Source organism: Tamandua tetradactyla, chromosome 8 (genome assembly GCF_023851605.1).
Source record: "Tamandua tetradactyla isolate mTamTet1 chromosome 8, mTamTet1.pri, whole genome shotgun sequence".
Lineage (NCBI taxonomy): Eukaryota > Metazoa > Chordata > Mammalia > Pilosa > Myrmecophagidae > Tamandua > Tamandua tetradactyla.
In genome coordinates, this window is record NC_135334.1 from 11,435,058 (window position 1) to 11,452,963 (window position 17,906).

Here is a 17,906-nt window from a genome sequence, read left to right on the forward strand (position 1 = left end):
GTTTATTTTGTCCAGAACCTAAATTTTCTGTAGCACATAATCTAACTCAACCTGTCTAGATAGCTTACTTGAGCAATTGAAACACAGGGAGCCCAAAATAAGAATAAAGGCCTTTATTCTTGTATAGCTTAATGTAATGCCTGGATAAATCCTAGAATATATTAAGCAGACAATCAAAAAATATTGGCAAATCCTTTACCAATGGATGGAAAAAAATATGGAACTATTAAATTTTATCATCAGGGGAACCCCTGATACTGTGTCAAACATTAGGGACACCCAAATCAATAGGCCAAGCCCTTGATCTTGAGGCTTATTCTTGCAAATCTTATGTATGTAGCAGAGAAGCTTAGCCTACCTTTAGGTGTACCTAAGAGTTGAGGACCTCTTTTGCTGCTCAGATGTGGCCTCACTCTCTCTAAGCTCAACTGGTAAGTGAAATCATTGGTGGGACATGACATCCAGAGGTGAAAGTCTCCCTGGTGGTGCGGAAGATGACTCCCAAGGATGAGTCCAGCCTTGGCATCATGGGATCAACAATTCTATCCTGACCGAAAGGGGGAAAATAAGTGTAACTATTCAAGTATCAGTGGTAGAGAGAGTTCAAATAGAGTTGAGAGGCTGCTCTGGAGGTCACTCTTATGCAAGCTTCAGTTAGACATTGCTACCTACCATAACTTGCAAAAACCCCAACCAACACCATTCTAGCTAATCCTAAAGAACATCTAGAGCAAGATGTAAGACTCTACAAAGGTTCCATGCACTAGGGTAAATTCCCAGAGACCTACAACCTCTGGATAGGTCCATGAACCAGATAAATCCTGAAACCCAGAGGGCCCAACCTCTCCAGAATATCAGCGAGTTCCATTTCACTACCCCGTATTATTGATGGCCTCTTCCAACATAAGAAAGTTAGAATGGCCATAGCCCAAATACCCCTAAAGAGTGGGACAGAAATATCAAAGGTGATGATGGAGTTATACAGAGAAGATAGGGTTTAACAAATGAATATGATTGGTGAATCATTAAATTGTTAAATTTTTAGCCTCCAGTATCTTGGAGCAGCTAGAAGTAAAAACTTAAAATTATGGAATTGTAACCCATACCAAACTCTGAAATCTGCTCTTCAACTAATTGCAATGCTGTGCTTTGAAATTCATTGCTTTTTTTGCATATATGTTATTTTTCACAACAAAGAAAAGAAAGTCAGTTGTGACAATAAAAAAAAATGTTTATTCCTTCTATCCTCCTACATTCTGGAGTAGCCAAAAGGAAAAATCTGAGATGATGGTATGGTAGCCCATGAGAAACTTTGGGATCTGTTGAAGAGTGCTTTGAAAGCTATTGCTTTTTTTTCTTTGCTTTGCATATATGTTGTATTAAACAAATTAAAAAGTTAAAAAAAAAAGTCAGCACTGCTACATACAATTGTAGAGAAACCAAGAGAGATCAGGTTGCACTGGAGATGTGAACGAAGCTGATCAGATAGGGACTAAGGTAAATCAGAATACAGGGGTAGGGGTGATCTTTTCTGTATTTTAGACCTTCACCTACTATATGAGAGCAAACGAAGAAGTTAATTTTGTAAAACAAACAAACAAACAAACAAAAAAACTAAGTTTTCTGTAGCACATAATCTAACTCAGCCTGTTGGGACAGCTCATTTAAACAACCCAAACAAATGGTGCCCAGAATGGGAATGAGGGTTTATAATTCTGTATAGCTTAATGCAATACCTGGATACACCCCAGAGTATGCTGAGCAGATAATTAAAATGTACTAGTATTGTTCCTTGAGGGATGGGAGAGAAAATATGTAACTATCTATCTTTACCACTGGGGAAACCCCTGATACAGTCTCAAATATTAGAGACTCCGATATCAATAGGCCAAGCCTATTCATTTGAGTCTATCAACATATTCCAAGACACTGGGAAACACTAATGTCTAAATTCTCTTTCCTATTCACCCTCCCATCTTGGCAGTCACTAAACTATCAATTTCCTCACAAGTGAGAAAGGGTTTACATAGAGACCTAACCTGAAACAACAGTGAATTTGAGCATGTATAGGTGTAGGAAGAAAAGTCTGATTATAGTGAGCCCTAGATACGAGTAGTAAAGTTCACTTAACATAGGATACAGTTTCTGTATGCCTCAAGGCTTATCTTGGGTCACAGCTGTTATTTTCCCAGCCATCTGTCTCCAAAGAAGTCTTCTACTCATGAACCACTGTTTTACTTTCCTCAAACTTGAATGTCTTCAAGTTCAGCATATCACAGCTACCTTACACTTAGAACACCTCTCTTGGCTCTTCTTGGTTGTGCTGGAGTTCCTGAAGTACACAGCTTGCCTTGTAGTGACATTGTGTTATTTTCCATGTGATCACTTCTCCTGATATCCCCACCCCCTTCTGCCTAGAGAAGTGTGACCTTAGTGGGGGGAATATATCTTACATATTTCCAATACAGAACCAAGCCTAGCAGGTACCAGCTGGATAGGTACTTAGTGTGCTGTCCATAAACAATTGCTGATGAAGAGATTATCCTTTAGATTACCTATTCTTGGGACAGCATAGAACAGTGAAGACTGATGATGGGCAGAGAAGAGGGATGGTTCATGGAGGAGGGATCTGAATGATTTCATGCGGAGAATGACTTCAATTGGCATCATCATCTAGTCCCTATTGGTAAATATTCTTGACTTAGTGCATGATAAGTTGACTGGGAGGTTGGCCCCAGAAGGCATTTCTTTTCAACAACAACAGCTCCAGTTCTACCAAAAATTGCTTCAACAGTTAGCTGAAGCAGAATGGAAAAGCTATGGCAGCTGGGCTTTTTTCTGGTCAGCATGGAAACTGGTAAATCCTTTGGTGGTGGTATGAGGATATTTAACTTATTAGCCTATGCTTAACCCTAGGAGATATTTAAGCAAGACCAGCCTTCTCTCCATTCCCCTGAGTTCTCTAAGCTCTGATTGAGAATGATGGATGAGGTCCAGTTTCACACATAGAGTCCGCAGTCCTGGACTTTCTGCATGGTATCTGTGGAAACACCTTGTGTACTCTTTTTATATGTAATACTTGTGGCTGGCAAGAAAATATGGAAGAAAACCAAGGAGAATGTGGGTCTTTGGAGAATCTCTTGGTTTCCCTGCCAGGTGGACAATTCTTCATATGTATCATTCAAGAAAGAATTATATTTTTTCCCTATTCCCCCAGCTCTGTCTGTGGTTCTAAGATGACTTATTATTGGAACAAATTCTCGGGGCATGTCTTTGCACATCAGAATTCTTGGGCAGAAAGAGTGACTTCTTTTCTCCTTTGTAGTGATGGAGATATTTCCATTCATGCCTCAATGCGTCATTCTTCTTGCAGTTTCAAGCCTCCAGTGCAGACATTGTGCTGGCTACCTTAACGGGATATGTGGATATGAGAGTAAGACGTGCACTGCTAGAGATGGTGAATCTTGTATGACCAGTAGAGTCTTCTATACTTGGCCTTACAGCTGTAAGTGGCTTCATTATTGGATTCTGCTATAAAGTCAGGACTCCAATCTCCTTTATTTCCAGGGTTCAAAACAATGCCATTTATGACGTTGTTTCTGGGTGCCTAGGAGTCATTCAAGTTTGGGAGATATTTTGAACCTTTGGAGAAGGTCATCAGGATTAGAGAACACTAAAATTGAGTCCAGGTTAAATGGAAATTGTAGATGTGGCACAGTTCCCACCATTGTTCTAATCAGTGCAGGATCCGAAAGCTCTCATGCTTCAGGGTCTTTACATATGTTGCTTCTTCACTTACCTTCCCAATGTCTTCTACTTTGCCTACCTAATGTAATTCAACGTTAGTCCTGGATTAGATCTCTTACCCTGGAAACATTGTTTGACTCTTAATCCTACATACATGCCATAATTCTATGCCTCCATGGGGTCCAGACACGTCCATCTCCAAACATTTTCACTGTGCTTTCTAATTGCCTGCCACTTCCCTAATACATTTCATGGTCCATGAGAGGAGGGACTTGATGTTAGCTCACAATTCTATTCTTGGTGCTTACTAAAGAATCTGAAATTTGGCAGGTTTTTAGCAAGTGCTTTGTATCCATCTGTCTTTGGGGAGAGCTCCTGTGTGCTTTAGAGCCACTAGCTCACCCTCAATTGGGTAAATCACAAGCAATAGAGAATCCTGGAGATAGAATATTGCTAGATATGGATTCTTAGAGGCATCATTACAGTGCAGCCATCATAGGGCGTGTCAATTCTATAGAAGAAACATCCCTTCCCTTAAAATATTTATGATTCAAACCAGAATTGTTTTGAGGGGAGGGAGGCTTGGTATTCCTATATCTCAAACTAATAAATGGTTTCTGCCTTTCTCCTCCACAGTGACTGAACCACGGTATGCAGAGACATTTTGTATGAAAGATTGTCAGTACAGTGAGACAGAGGAAGGAATGCTGACAACCTGCTGTGATTCTTATGATTTTTGCAATGACCTCTCTGAACCAATTGCCCTGCCCTAAGATGAGGCTAGCTTCATATTGCCTCCAATCTTCCCTGCTTTCCTCTTACATAATCCCTGTGCCAACCTCATACTCTAATTTCATTCTGAAGCAGGCATTCTCCAGGCACCAAAACCCTAGATTTTATAGGATGTGCGAGTAGGCACTTCCACTGAACACACAGCCTGTCATTAGGCTTGGTAGTTTTCCCATTAATAAACTTGATCATAGCTGACTTCTGGTCTCAATCAATGCTTTCATGACATAGAAGGCAATTTTTGAGAGAGAAATAGACAAATATCATAGACTATGAAAGGGGAGGAGAACACTTGACTAAGAGTCTAAAAACAGTTAAATAACAAGTGCTCAGACACCAAGGTATATGTATTATTATTTAGGGTTCTCTGGAGAAACAGAACTGACAGGAGATAAGTATGCAACTATTGTGAGAGCTATTATAATAATTGGCTCATGTGACCATGGGGATTGGCAATCCTAGGCAGGTTATAAATTGTGAACTCCACTCAAGGTGATGATGAATTCCTCAGAAGTAGCTGGCTGGCTGAAGAAAGCGTGGACATTATTTCTTCTGACTGCTCAAGTATCCACATTGTCCAGGCCATAGTAAATCCTTTCTGTCCCCTGGATCTTGGGAAAAAATATGTCCCCTTTCCTTACAGTCCATGAAACTCCCCTGCACTAGAGATCTCAATAGCCTGAAGTTAGAATAGTGAAGGCAGCCATGTCTATTGCCAGGAGCCATTATGAAAAGACCGTAAGCATTTTAAGGGGACAGAAGAGATTGAAGAAAGAAGAAAAGACTGCAAAATTAAAGCAGGTGTGATATTAAGGAGGGAGAACTGATGAAGGATATAGAATATCATTATTGAAATTATGAGAACTCTGTAGGAATTATCAGAACTCAAAAAACAAAGTGTGATCATTAAAAACCTGAAATACAAAAAGCTGAACAAAGAATAGAATACTCAGAGCTCTATAATAAAATAATCAATGACCTGGCAATACCTTCCTAGGTACATACCAGTATAAATATCCTACAGCTACCATAAAAAATCACTGCAGATTTGTAAACAGTAAGGGGAACTGAGAGTTGATTGTAAGGAAACACTCTGTACTATCTGTTTGGCTATTCCAAGAAGACAAAACTATTCTAAAATATAAAAATTTATTTTTAAAACCTCAGTAAAATATGATGTAATATTGTGTGGCTAAAGAAAAGAATGAAATCCTTAGCCATGCAATGAGATGACTGAAACTTGAGGACATTATATGATGTAAAATAAGCTAGAAACAAAAGAACAAATACTGTGTGGACTCTTTTAGAAAATTGAGTTCTAGATTGTGAGCTCTTGTTGCAGACACATTTAGGCCAGAGTTGTAAATGTTATTTCTAGATGTTGAAATACTGTGCTTTATATGTATAACCTATATCACTGGGAAAATTTGGGTACCTGTGTGACACCTAAGACTCAGAGTTGGAGATCTCCAGCTCTAAAAGTCAGAATTGCTACATATAACAACTGATAAAGAAACCAAGAGAGAGATTGGGCTTCATTAGAAATAAAAATGAGGCCTATCAGGTTGGGACTAAGGTAAATCAAAATACAGGAGCAAGGATGACAATGTCTGTATTTTAGATCTCCACCTACTGTATGAGACCAAAGGAAGAGAGGTAGCTTATTTAAACAACCCAAACACATGGTGCCCAGAATGGTAATGAGGGCTTGTAATTCTGTATAGCTTAATACAAAATGGATACACCCCAGAGTATGTTGAGCAGATAACTAAAAAGTACTAGCAAATTTCCTTGAGGGATGGGAGAGAAAATATGTAGATATTAATCTTTGCCACTGGGGAAACCCTGATACTGTCTCCAATATTAGGGACTCCAAAGTCAATAGGCCAAGCCCTTGAGGCTTGCTCATGTGAAGCTTATTTATATATTGGACAAACTTAGCCTATCTGTAGTTATACCTCAGAGTTACTTCCAAAAAACCCCTTTTGTTGCTCACATGTGTCCTCTCTCTCTAACCCATCTCTACAGGTAAAATAGTTACCCTCCCCCTTATATGGAACATGAGACCCAGGGGTGAAAGTCTGGCAACATGGGACATGACTCCCAGGGAACAGCCTGGCCCTGGCACCATGGGAATGAAAATGCCTTCCTGACTAAAAGTGAGAAAAGCAATGTAACAATGTAAGTTACCAGTGGCTAAGAGAGTTCAAATAGTGTTGAGAGGTTATTCTGGTAGCTACTTTTACACAAATTTCTGCTTGATACTGCTAATTACCATACTTTGCTAACCTCCAACCGACACCATTCCTGTTAACCCTAAAGAACACCTAGGGCTCTATCTGAAATTCTACAAAAGTTCCAGGCACTAAGATTACTTTCAGAAACCTACAACCTCCAAATGTGTTCCAGGGCCACATAAGTCCTGGAACCCAGAGGGGTCAGCCACTCCAAGAACATCAACTAGTTTAATTCTCCATTCCACATTATTGACACCCCTTTCCAACATGAAAAAGTTAGAATGGGCATAGTCCAAATACCTTGAAAGATTGAGATAAGGATCAAAGGAGAAGGAGTTATAACAGAAGATAGGATTTAACAAATGATTATGACTGCTGAATAATTATATTGATATTTCTTTCAGTATCCAGGGTCTTGGAGCAGCTAGAAGGAAAAACCTGAAATTGTTGAAATGTATTCCATACCAGACATTGAAATCTGTTCTATCACTACTGGTTACAATGTACTTATAAATTTACTGCTTTTTGTTGTATATATTATAGTTTCCAATAAAAACTTTTTAAAAACTCAGTAAAACCAATGATTAGAGATAAATGTTGTTATATATCAATGTATTCACTACAGAGATTTCCATGATAAGTGTGCATCTATATATAGAGATATTCATAAATATATATCTGAATTTTATTTTGTTAACATTTATATAGCAAAATTTCCTATTTTTACCTCTTGCAGGTATACAATTCAGTAACATTATATTCATAGTGTTGTGCTTCCATTATCACCATCCCATATCAAAACCTTTTCAAAACCTGAGCAGAAACTCTGTATTCATTAAGTAGTAACACCTCATTACCCACTGTTCTACCTCTGCCCCTGGTAATCTGTAATCTATTTACTGTCTCTGAAAACTTGCATATTCTAGATATACAAATATAAGTGGAATCACGTAGTATTTTATGTCTGAATTATTTCACACAACAAGATGTTTTCAAGGTTCATCTTTGCTGTAGCATGCATCAGAACTTCATTCTTATTTACAGTTAAAAAACAAAAGAATGAGCAGATAGACTATCACAAATATTAAGGAGTTCAATATGGTAGCTAGATACTTTATTATCCTACAAAGTCAATAGCATTTATTTTCCTCAAAAATTAAAGACTCAGGGGTGCATGGGTGGTTCAGTGGTAGAATTCTCGTATTCCATGCAGAAGACCCGGGTCCAATTCCCAGACCATGCACCAAATAAATAAATAAATAAATAAATAAGATAAAATAAAGGACTAGAAAACATAGTAAATGAAAACATTCCCATTAGATGTTTAACCAGACATAGCTAAAAATTAATAAAACAAGGATGTGCAAAGACTTCATGGTGAAAATCGGCAAGTCTATAAAAGTACATATATTTTCTCTAAATATGTATGAAAGGTATGTGTTTGAGATTGTCTTATTTTTACCAATCTGTTTTTTAGCTCACCCTCTCCTTTGTCATCTCCATTCTATTGATTCATTCTAGGGAGTTTTAAATTTCTGTCATTTGTATTTCTCAATTCTATAATTTACATGTTTTATGTATATTTTGCATTTCTTTGATGAGTTTTTCTGTTTTTTTCATTTGCTTTTTTAAGTGTTTGCAATTGCTTATCAAAGCAATTCTGGTATGATTACTCTAAACATAAATTAGCTGGGTTTTGCTGTCTGTTTTCTTTTCTCATTCGAGTTAGGATTGTCTTGGTTTTAACTTGATGAGTGATTTTCACATGTGTCCTTGATGTTTTGGGTATTATGTAGTGAGACCACATATTATGTAGTGAGACTCTGGATCCTATTCCTACTCTCTGAGCAGTTAGTAACTCCATTTAATTTAGAAAACAGGTCTTGGGTAAGGCTGGATGTTCAGCACTCCATGGGGCCTCACTGGCATGACTTCCACAAAAACCTGTGCCTTTTCCTTGCAGATGGGTATGGATGAAAGTCCACCTCCTTTCTAAGTCTCACAGAAAGTGTCCTAGTGAAAGCAGAGAACCACTCACACCACCTCATTGCCACTTAATGGTGATGAAACTTGAGCTTTGTCTCAATTTCACTGACACCACCTGTGCTAGTTTGAAAGGATGTATGTACCCTAGAAAAGCTTTGTTTTACTCCTAATTCCATTTTATAAATCCAGTCATTTCCTCTAATTCCTATTCAGTACTGTATATTTGAATCTGTAATTAGATCATCCCCCTGGAGATGTGACTCAATCAAGAGTGGTTGCTAAGCTGGATTAGGTGATGTGTCGCCACCCATTTGTGTGGTTCTTGATTAATTTACTGAAATTCTATAAAAAAGGAAACATTTTGGAGAAAATTGGAGATTCTGAGAGAGCAGAACGACATAGCCACAAGAAACAGAGAGCCCACCAGCCAGTGACCTTTGGAAATGAAGAAGGAAAATGCCTCCCGGGATGCTTCATGAAAGGAAGCCAGGAGAGAAAGCTAGAAGATGATGCCATGTTCGCCACATGCCTTTCCAAATGAGAGAGAAACCCTGGCCCTGCTTGCCATGTGCCTTCTCACTTGAGAGAGAGACCTGAACTTCAGTGGCCTTCTTGAATCAAGGTATCTTTCCACGGAATGCCTTTGATTAGAATGGAATGCTCAACAGACTCAATCTTGAAAATGAGCTTCTATCTCTCCCAATTTTTATCCATATGAACTTTACTGACATGTATTAAGTAAGTAAACTAACTCATGAATTTCTTCAGCTGTTGGACATGTATTGATAAAAATGACAGGCAATATCCACAACATCGTGGGCCTACATCTATGGCAAAGAAGAACTGAGAAGAAGACTGACAAAAAACTGATGCTGCTGGGAAAGGATATTTTTCCTCAGTGCCCACCTGGGATAATGTCTCAGCTTAGTTATGGATCTTTCCTCTTAATGAAAAACTCTTAACACCCTATTGTGAATGCTTCAAAGACCTGGCTATTTTAATGAGAAAAGGTTCTGCAGAGGATTCTGTATCCTGGGGGAATCACGGATATTAGGGCTGATGGGCCATTCTCCTTCAGCTGAAAGGAGTACACAAGCAATCAGAAACAGAAAACGGGGCATCTGGTTCCTTGGGTGCCAAGAGACACAAAGTAGTTGAAAGCGGAAGAGGAACCTTCTGCATACAGAGGAACCTATAGAGAACCTATTAATCTTATATTATTGGATTGCATTTATTATATATTGATGTATTTATGGCATAAATACCATTAAAATATTAACCATAGATAATGGCTCACAAATATGTTGAATAATTGATGCTTACTATAGCTAGGAACTACTCCACCTTTAGAGCAGCACTTTCATCACCTCTACTATGCCCACCACTGCCACCTTCATCATCCAAATGAGGCCTACTCTTCCAGCACCCCTTGCCATCCTCCTGACATTCCCAGAAAAGATGAATGGTAAATAAAGATTACCAAAAAAACACCAGAGAACCACAAATAGAAGAGAGAAAATTTTACTTGACTAACTTTTTAAATATGTCCCAGGCAAGGATCATGATTAAGTTTTTGCATGTATATGTCCAATTGTTCCAAGACCGATTGTTGAAGTCTCTTCAATTGCCATTGAATTTCTTTTGCCTCTTTGTTGAAAATCATTTGATTATATACATGTGGCATTATTTCAATAACTATCTGTTCTAGTTTGCTAGCTGCTGGAATGTGATATACCAGAAACAAAAAAAGCTTTTAAAAAGGGGAGTTTATTAAGTTACAAGTTTACAGTTCTAAGGCCATGAAAATGTCCCATTTAAAGCAAGTCTATAAAATATTCAAATTAAGGCGCCAATAAGAAGTTACCTTCACTCAAGAAAAGCTGATGAAGCTCAGGGTCTCTCTCTGAACTGGAAAGGCACATGGTAAACATGGTAACATCTGCTAGCTTTCTCTCTAAGCTTCTTTTTTCATGAAGCTCACCCAGGGGTGTTTTCCTTCTTTCCCCAAAGGTCTCTGGCTACATGGGCTTTCATGGTTCTCATGGCTCTACTGCTTCTGGTCACTCTCTCCAAAATGTTTCCTCTTTTAACGGACTCAAGTAAACTAATCAAGATCCATCTGGAATGGGTGGAGCCACATCTCCTTGGAGATAATCTAATCAAGTTCCACATACAGTACTATATAGGGATTAAAAGAAAGTCTGCCTCCCAAAATGGTCAGATTAAACCATGGCTATTCTAGACCACACAATCCTTTAAAACCATGCCATTCCACTCTCTGAACCATAAAAAAGACATGTTTATCCCATACACAAAATACAATCTTTCCATCACAATATCAGAAAGGCTTAAAGCATTTCAATAACTATACAAATGCAATACAAAATCAGAAATAGTATAAAATCTCATGAAAGTCAGCTACAGGCATCATCTGTCCTTAGGCAAAATTATCCTCTTGGCTTTGACCAGAGGAGAACTGCAAAACTTAGACAAGTTATTTGCTACCAACAAACAAAGGAAGGACAGTCAAAGGATAAATATCGCCATTTCTATAGGGAAAAAATGGGAGGAACACAGGGGTCACCATATCCAAGCAGTTTTGAAAACCTGCAGGGCAAAGTCCATTAGATTTCAAAGTCTGAGTGTCATTCATCTTTGTGGCTTTAGATAGCGGCAGTTCCACCCTTTCCAAGGACATACACAGCGGCCCACTTCTTTCTGAATGCAACCTTGTGGGACATTGGGGAGACCACCTTTCTCTTGGCTCCATTCTTTCCAAGCAATGGGGCCACACCCAGGCTCTCAACCATCTCTGGGGCAAGGCTCACTTCCCCCATGCGGTGGCAGCCAGCCTTTCTCCAATCACCAAGGAATGTACTCTGCCCTATCCAAGACCTGAGGTGGCACAACACTTGTACTGCAATGAGGTTAAAAGCCCATCCTCCACCTTCAGGGAAAATACCCTCTTCACATGGTTGGGTGAGTCCATTCTCCTGATCTGAGGTTACTTGACTTCAGACCTTGGCCTCCATGTTTCTGCCTCTGAAGACGTTTTATCTCCAATGTGTCCCTTCTCTGTCCCTCTCAGTTCAGACTGGCTGTTTTGTTTATATGGATCCTACAGTGCGCTTGGCTTTCTATGCAGTAGCCTCAGACAGAAGGAGTCCCCACAAATCCTTCCTGGATACCTCTATCTCCATTCCTGGTTTTTAAAGAAATGGCTGACTGGTTCCACATTTGGTTAAGTCCTCAGGAGGAGCACTATTCTCTGGGATCTCCCTTCCTGGAAACCCAGAATTGTCTAGAACATCAACTTCTGGTTTCTTTGTACCCAAGAGTTCAGTTCTCAGCTTATCTTTTTCCTGTTGCATTTCACTATAAGCTGCAAGGAGAAAACAGGCTGCACTTTCCACATTTAACCTGGAAATCTCTTCTGCTAAATACCCAAGTTCATGGCTTTTAAAATCTGCCTTCTTGCAAAGCTGCTAGTCAGTTTTGCCAGATTATCTGCCATTTTAAAACCACTATCAGCTTCTTTCAAGTCTGCAATAACACGTTGACTCATTTCTGTCTAAAGCCTTGTCAGAGGTTTCTTTAGAGTCCACATTTCTACCAATGGCCTCTTCGAAGCATTCTAGGTCTTCTCTATCAAGGTCCTCACAACTTCTCCAAAATCTTCCCCTTATCCATTTAAAAAATATATTCCAACATGTTTGCAAGCCACAGCAGTACCCCATTTATCTGGTACCAAAATCTGTTCTGGTTTGTTGGCTGCCGGAATATGATATACCAGAAACAGAACAGCTTTTAAAATAGGGAATTGACTAAGTTGCTATTTTACAGTTCTAAAGCCATGAAAATGTCCCAATTAAAGCAAGACAATAAAAAGTCCAAATTAAGGCACCAACAAGAGGTTACCTTTACTCAAGAAAAGTTGATGAAGTTCAGGGTTTCTTTCTCAACTGGAAAGGCACATGGTGATGTCTGCTAGTTTCCTCTCCAGGCTTCTTGTTTCATGAAGCTCCCCCAGGAACATTTGCCTTTTGCATCTCCAAAGGTCTCTCTGGCTGTGTGGGTTCTCATTGTTCTCGTGGCTCTGCTGCTTCTGGTGACTCCCTCCAAAATGTTTCCTCTTTTAAAGGATTCCAGCAAACTAATCAAGATCCACCTGGAATGGGTAGAGTCACATCTCCTTGGAGATAATCTAATCAAGCTTCCAACATGCGGTACTGAATAGGGATTAACAGAAAAGCTGCTTCCCAAGATGAATCAGGATTAAAACAAGGCTTTTCTAGGGCAAATAACCTTTTCAAACCAGCACACTATCTTTTCCACAGTTACATTTACATATCATTTTGAGCAAATCACCTCATCTTCATCATATTGTGATTTTATATTAATTATTGAAAGCAATAAATGTAAATGTAGAGTCCTTTAACATTGGTCCCATTTCACAATTGTTTTGGCTTTTCTAGTTCCTTTGCTTTTCCAAACACATTTAGAGTCATCCTGTTGTTTCTTTCAATAATTCTAACGGGATTTTAATTTGAGTGCCATTGATTGTATAGATTAATTTTGTGATAATTTATATCTTAATTTTGTTTTCCTATCCATGAATACAGTATAGGTCTCCATTTATATATTTTCTTTCCTTATCAGTGTTTTGTTATTCTGAGCATATATATTTTAAATACATAAACATTTATACCACAGTATTTCACTTTTTGGTGTTGCTCTTGGTATTGTAAATATTAACTGATTTTTAAATATAATTATGCAAATGTCCATTTCTGTTATCTACAAAAATCAGTGCAATACTTTATTTCCCAAGACTTGTTAAATCATTTGTTAGCTTTAATTTCTTTTGCAGATTTTTGGGGTTTTCTACACAGGCAATCACGTTTTGTCAAATAGTGACAATTTTACTTTTCCTTCTCTACCTCATTTTTCTTTGTTTTTGTTATCTTATTGCATTTGTTAGAACCTGAAGTATCATGTTAAATAGACTGGTAAGGATGGACATTCTTCCTTTGTTCTTGATCTCTGAGGAAACATTCAGTGTTTTCCATTATGTATGTTAGCAATGGAATATTTTCTCAGATAGCTTTTGACCAGTTGTGAAGGTTTTCTTTTCTTGATAGGCTGCTGAGAATTCTTCACATAAATGAGGTTAATATTTGTCAAATGCTTTTTCTGAATTTATTAAGAGGACTAAATGTCATTTCTTTTTTAGTCTTTTATGTATTAAAAACTGTTTCACCAATCTTGCATTCTTTAGATAAACCTTGCTTGACATGCATTGTGTTCTTTATATATTACTAGGTTTGGCTTGGCTAATAATTTCTTGTGGAATTTTGCATGTGTGAACATGAGGGATATTTTCTGCAATTTTCTTTTTCTCATAATTTTAGCCAAAATCATTTTGATAAAAATGCACTGTATGTGCAGATCAATTTGGAGAGCATGACCATCTTAACTAAATTAGGACTTTTGGCCCAAGAACATTGGATGTCTTTTCATTTATTTATATCTTATTTTATTACATTCAACAATGTTTCGCAGTTTTCAAAGTACAAATTTTGCAGTTCTTTTTTTAAATGCTTACCTAAATATTTTATTCTTTCGACTCTATTATCAATAGAATTGCATTCTTACTTCATGTTTTAAAGCTAGTGCATAGAAATACAATTGGATTTTGAATATTGATCTTTATCCCACAATTTTGCTGGACTCATTTATTAGCTGCAATACATTTTTAGTGCATTCCACAGGATTTTCTATAAATAAGATCATATCATCTATATGCTGGCTTAAAAAGATTATGTACCCTGGAAAAGCCATGTTTTAATTCTGATCCACTTGTGGAGGCAGCTATTTCTTTTAATCCCCATTCAGCACTGTAGTTTGGAGACTTGATTTTATTATCTCCACAGAGATGTGACTCACCCAATTGTGGGTCTTAACCTTTAATTAGACAGAGATGTGACTCCACCCATTCCAGGTGGTCTTGATTAGTTTACTAGAGTCCTTTAAAAGAGGAGCATTTTGGAGAAAGATGGAGAATGACAAATGCCCAAGAGCAATAAGATCCACAAGAACCATGAGAGAGCCGTGAGAACCACAAGAGCCCACATGGCCAGAGACTTTTGGAGATGAAGAAGGAAAACACCCCGGGAGCTTCAGGAAACAAGATGCCTGGAGAGAAAGCTAGCAGATGTCAAAAAGTTCACGATGTGCCTTTTCAGTTGAGAGAGAAGCCCTGAACTTCATCGGGCTTTCTTGAGTGAAAGTAACCACCTGGTGCCTTAATTTGGACATTTTTATTGACTTACTTTAATTGGGACATTTTTATGACCTTAGAACTGTAAACTTGCAACTTAGTAAATTCCCCTTTTTAAGGCCATGCCATTTCTGGTATATTGCATTCCAGCAGCTAGCAACTAGAACAGTCTATAAATCAGATAGTTCTATTATTGTTTTGTAATCTAGATGAGTTATCTCTCTCTCTCTTTTTGTCTAATTGCCCTGGTTGAAAGCACCAGTAAAATGTCAAATAGATGTGGCAAGTGAAGACAGCATTGTCCTGTGCCTGAGCTTAGCAGAAGGGCATTTACTCTTTCATCCTTAAGTATGATGCTAGCTTTGTTTTTTCCATCATAATTTCTTACCAGGTTGTGGAAGTTCCCTTCTGTTCCTAATTTATTGAGATTTTTATAGCAAAATGGTTTGGATTTTTCCAAATGTTTTGGCTGCATCTATTGAGATAGTTAGGTAGGTCTGTTTTCTTTATTCTATTAATATAGTTTATTGCATTGATTCATTTTTGTGTATTAAACCAGTATTGCGTTTCTGAGATATATCTCACTTAGCCTTTGTATACAATCTTTTCCTATGTTCCTGTATTCAAATTGCTTAGTGTTTTTTTGTTTGTTTGTTTGTTTTAGTATTTTTTGTTTCTATTCATGTATGGTATTGAACTTCAGTGACTTGAAAAGTGAAGAACATGCTCCTAAATACCTGAGAAGTCAAGAAAAAATGGGAATAAAGGAAGGAAAAACAATTTTATTTCAATGTAAAGGAAAAAGCAACACATCACAAGTGGAATGTAACTAATGCAAAGCTAGGAGAAAATTTTATAGCATTAAATACTTAACAGAGAAAAGAATAAAGTTCTCAAATTAATGAGCACATTGCCACTTGAACTAGTAAAGAGCACCAACCAGAATTCAAAACAAGTGGGTGGAAAAAATAATAAATATAAAACCTGATATTAAAGAAATCGAAAACCAAAAATCCATCATATAAAAATCAGTGAAACTGAAGGTGTTGAGAAATACCACAAACTGGTTGGCTTAATCAACAGGAATTTATTTCAGTTTGAAGGCTACACTTCCAATATAAGGTATTGGCAGGCATGTTTTCTCCAAAATCTTAATACTGTGACAGTGGCTCAATCTCTGCCTCTATCACATGACAATATGTCTCTGTCTCCTCTTTTTTCTACACCTCCTGCTCAACAGCCTCCTTGTAAGAACTCCAGTTATAATGAATTAAGGCCCACCCTGAACAAATTTGGCCCCACCAAAATAGGATCTCCCCAGATCCTAATTACCAATGAGTTTATACCCTCAGGGCAGTGATTAGGACTTGAACGTGCCCTTGTGAGGCACATAATCCCATCCACCACTGTTACCCCTCTGTGTCCTCGAAAGGCTTGATCTTCACACATGAAAAATGCATCCATCCCATTCCAACATCCCAAAGTCTTAAGCCATTTCAATAACATCTAAAAGTCCAGAATCACATCAAAATCCATCACGGTGTTAAATGAAATGACTGAAATTTAACAGATAACTAAATGAAAGGAGAATATAATAAAGTGGCAGAATATGAAGTAAACGTGAATGTACAAATTACATTTTAGCTAATTTTATGTGACTTTAAACTACTTTTGGCAATTCCCAATTGTGGTTTCTAAACATTATTTCCCACTAAAATGAAACAAGACACTAGAGAAATGATGTATTCAAGATCTGGAGGAGAAAATGGACAAGATAGACTGGAGCATATTTTCATAGGATGATGAAACTAATAAAATATTCAGGATTCAATATAATTCAAGAACCAATTTAAAGAGGCTCTATGAGCAATTTGAGCATTAACAAAATAACAATTCCATTATTTGGAGACACACCTGTCTTAATTTGGCAGGGCTGTTTTATCAAATACCACCCAATAAGTGCCTTAAGAACAGGAATTTATGGCTTCTCGCAGGTTCAGGGTTTAGAAATCCACAATCAAGGCATTAGGAAGGCCATGCTTTTTCCCCAGGATCCTGAGACTTCTGGCACCAGCGTGCTGCAATTCTTATGGCTCTTCGGTTTCTATCTCTGGCTGCCTCACATGGAGATCTCTTTCTCCTCATGGCTGCTCTTCTTATTAATGCTCATTTTTGGCTTTTTTCTGTGGCCTCCAATTTTTAAGGCTGTCAGTAATAATGACTAAGGGCCCACCCTGCCTTGTTTTGGCTACACCTAAATAGGATCTTAGTAGATTCTATTCACAAATGGGCCTACACCTCAACTGATAGTGCATCTTCAAAGAGTCTTATTTATAAATGGTTTACATCCATAGGAAAGTAGACTAAGATTGGGAACAAGCCTATTTTGGGGGGTGCAAGGCTCAAGCTACCAAAATTTCATATGCATTTTAAAAGCACCTAAGTTCAAAAAGATACTCAAAATGATCTAGCTCAGTGGGAAAGGCTAGAGATGAGATCCACATGACTTATGTGGAAACTAGTAAGTAGAGGAAAAGAATCCTCTTTTCTGGAAACTGTGGAAAATGTTTCTCTCTGGAGAAGTATTTCAGCTTTAAAAGAAGAATTGCCAACATAAATAAAGTATGACTGTTTTACAAGAGTTAGTGAGTTAAGGGATCTCTTAGTGATTTGGAGTGCTCACTAAGACTTTTGTTGAAAAACTAGACTTCATCTTGAATGGAGTAACCTGAAAACACCTGAAAATAGATCCATTAGCTATCATTTATCAATTAAACATTATGTTCGTTATGATGCAATTTCTCAGCACTGGCTATGAAGCTTTCTGGCCACAGACACAATCTGAATCTGCTCACAATTCTGGAACT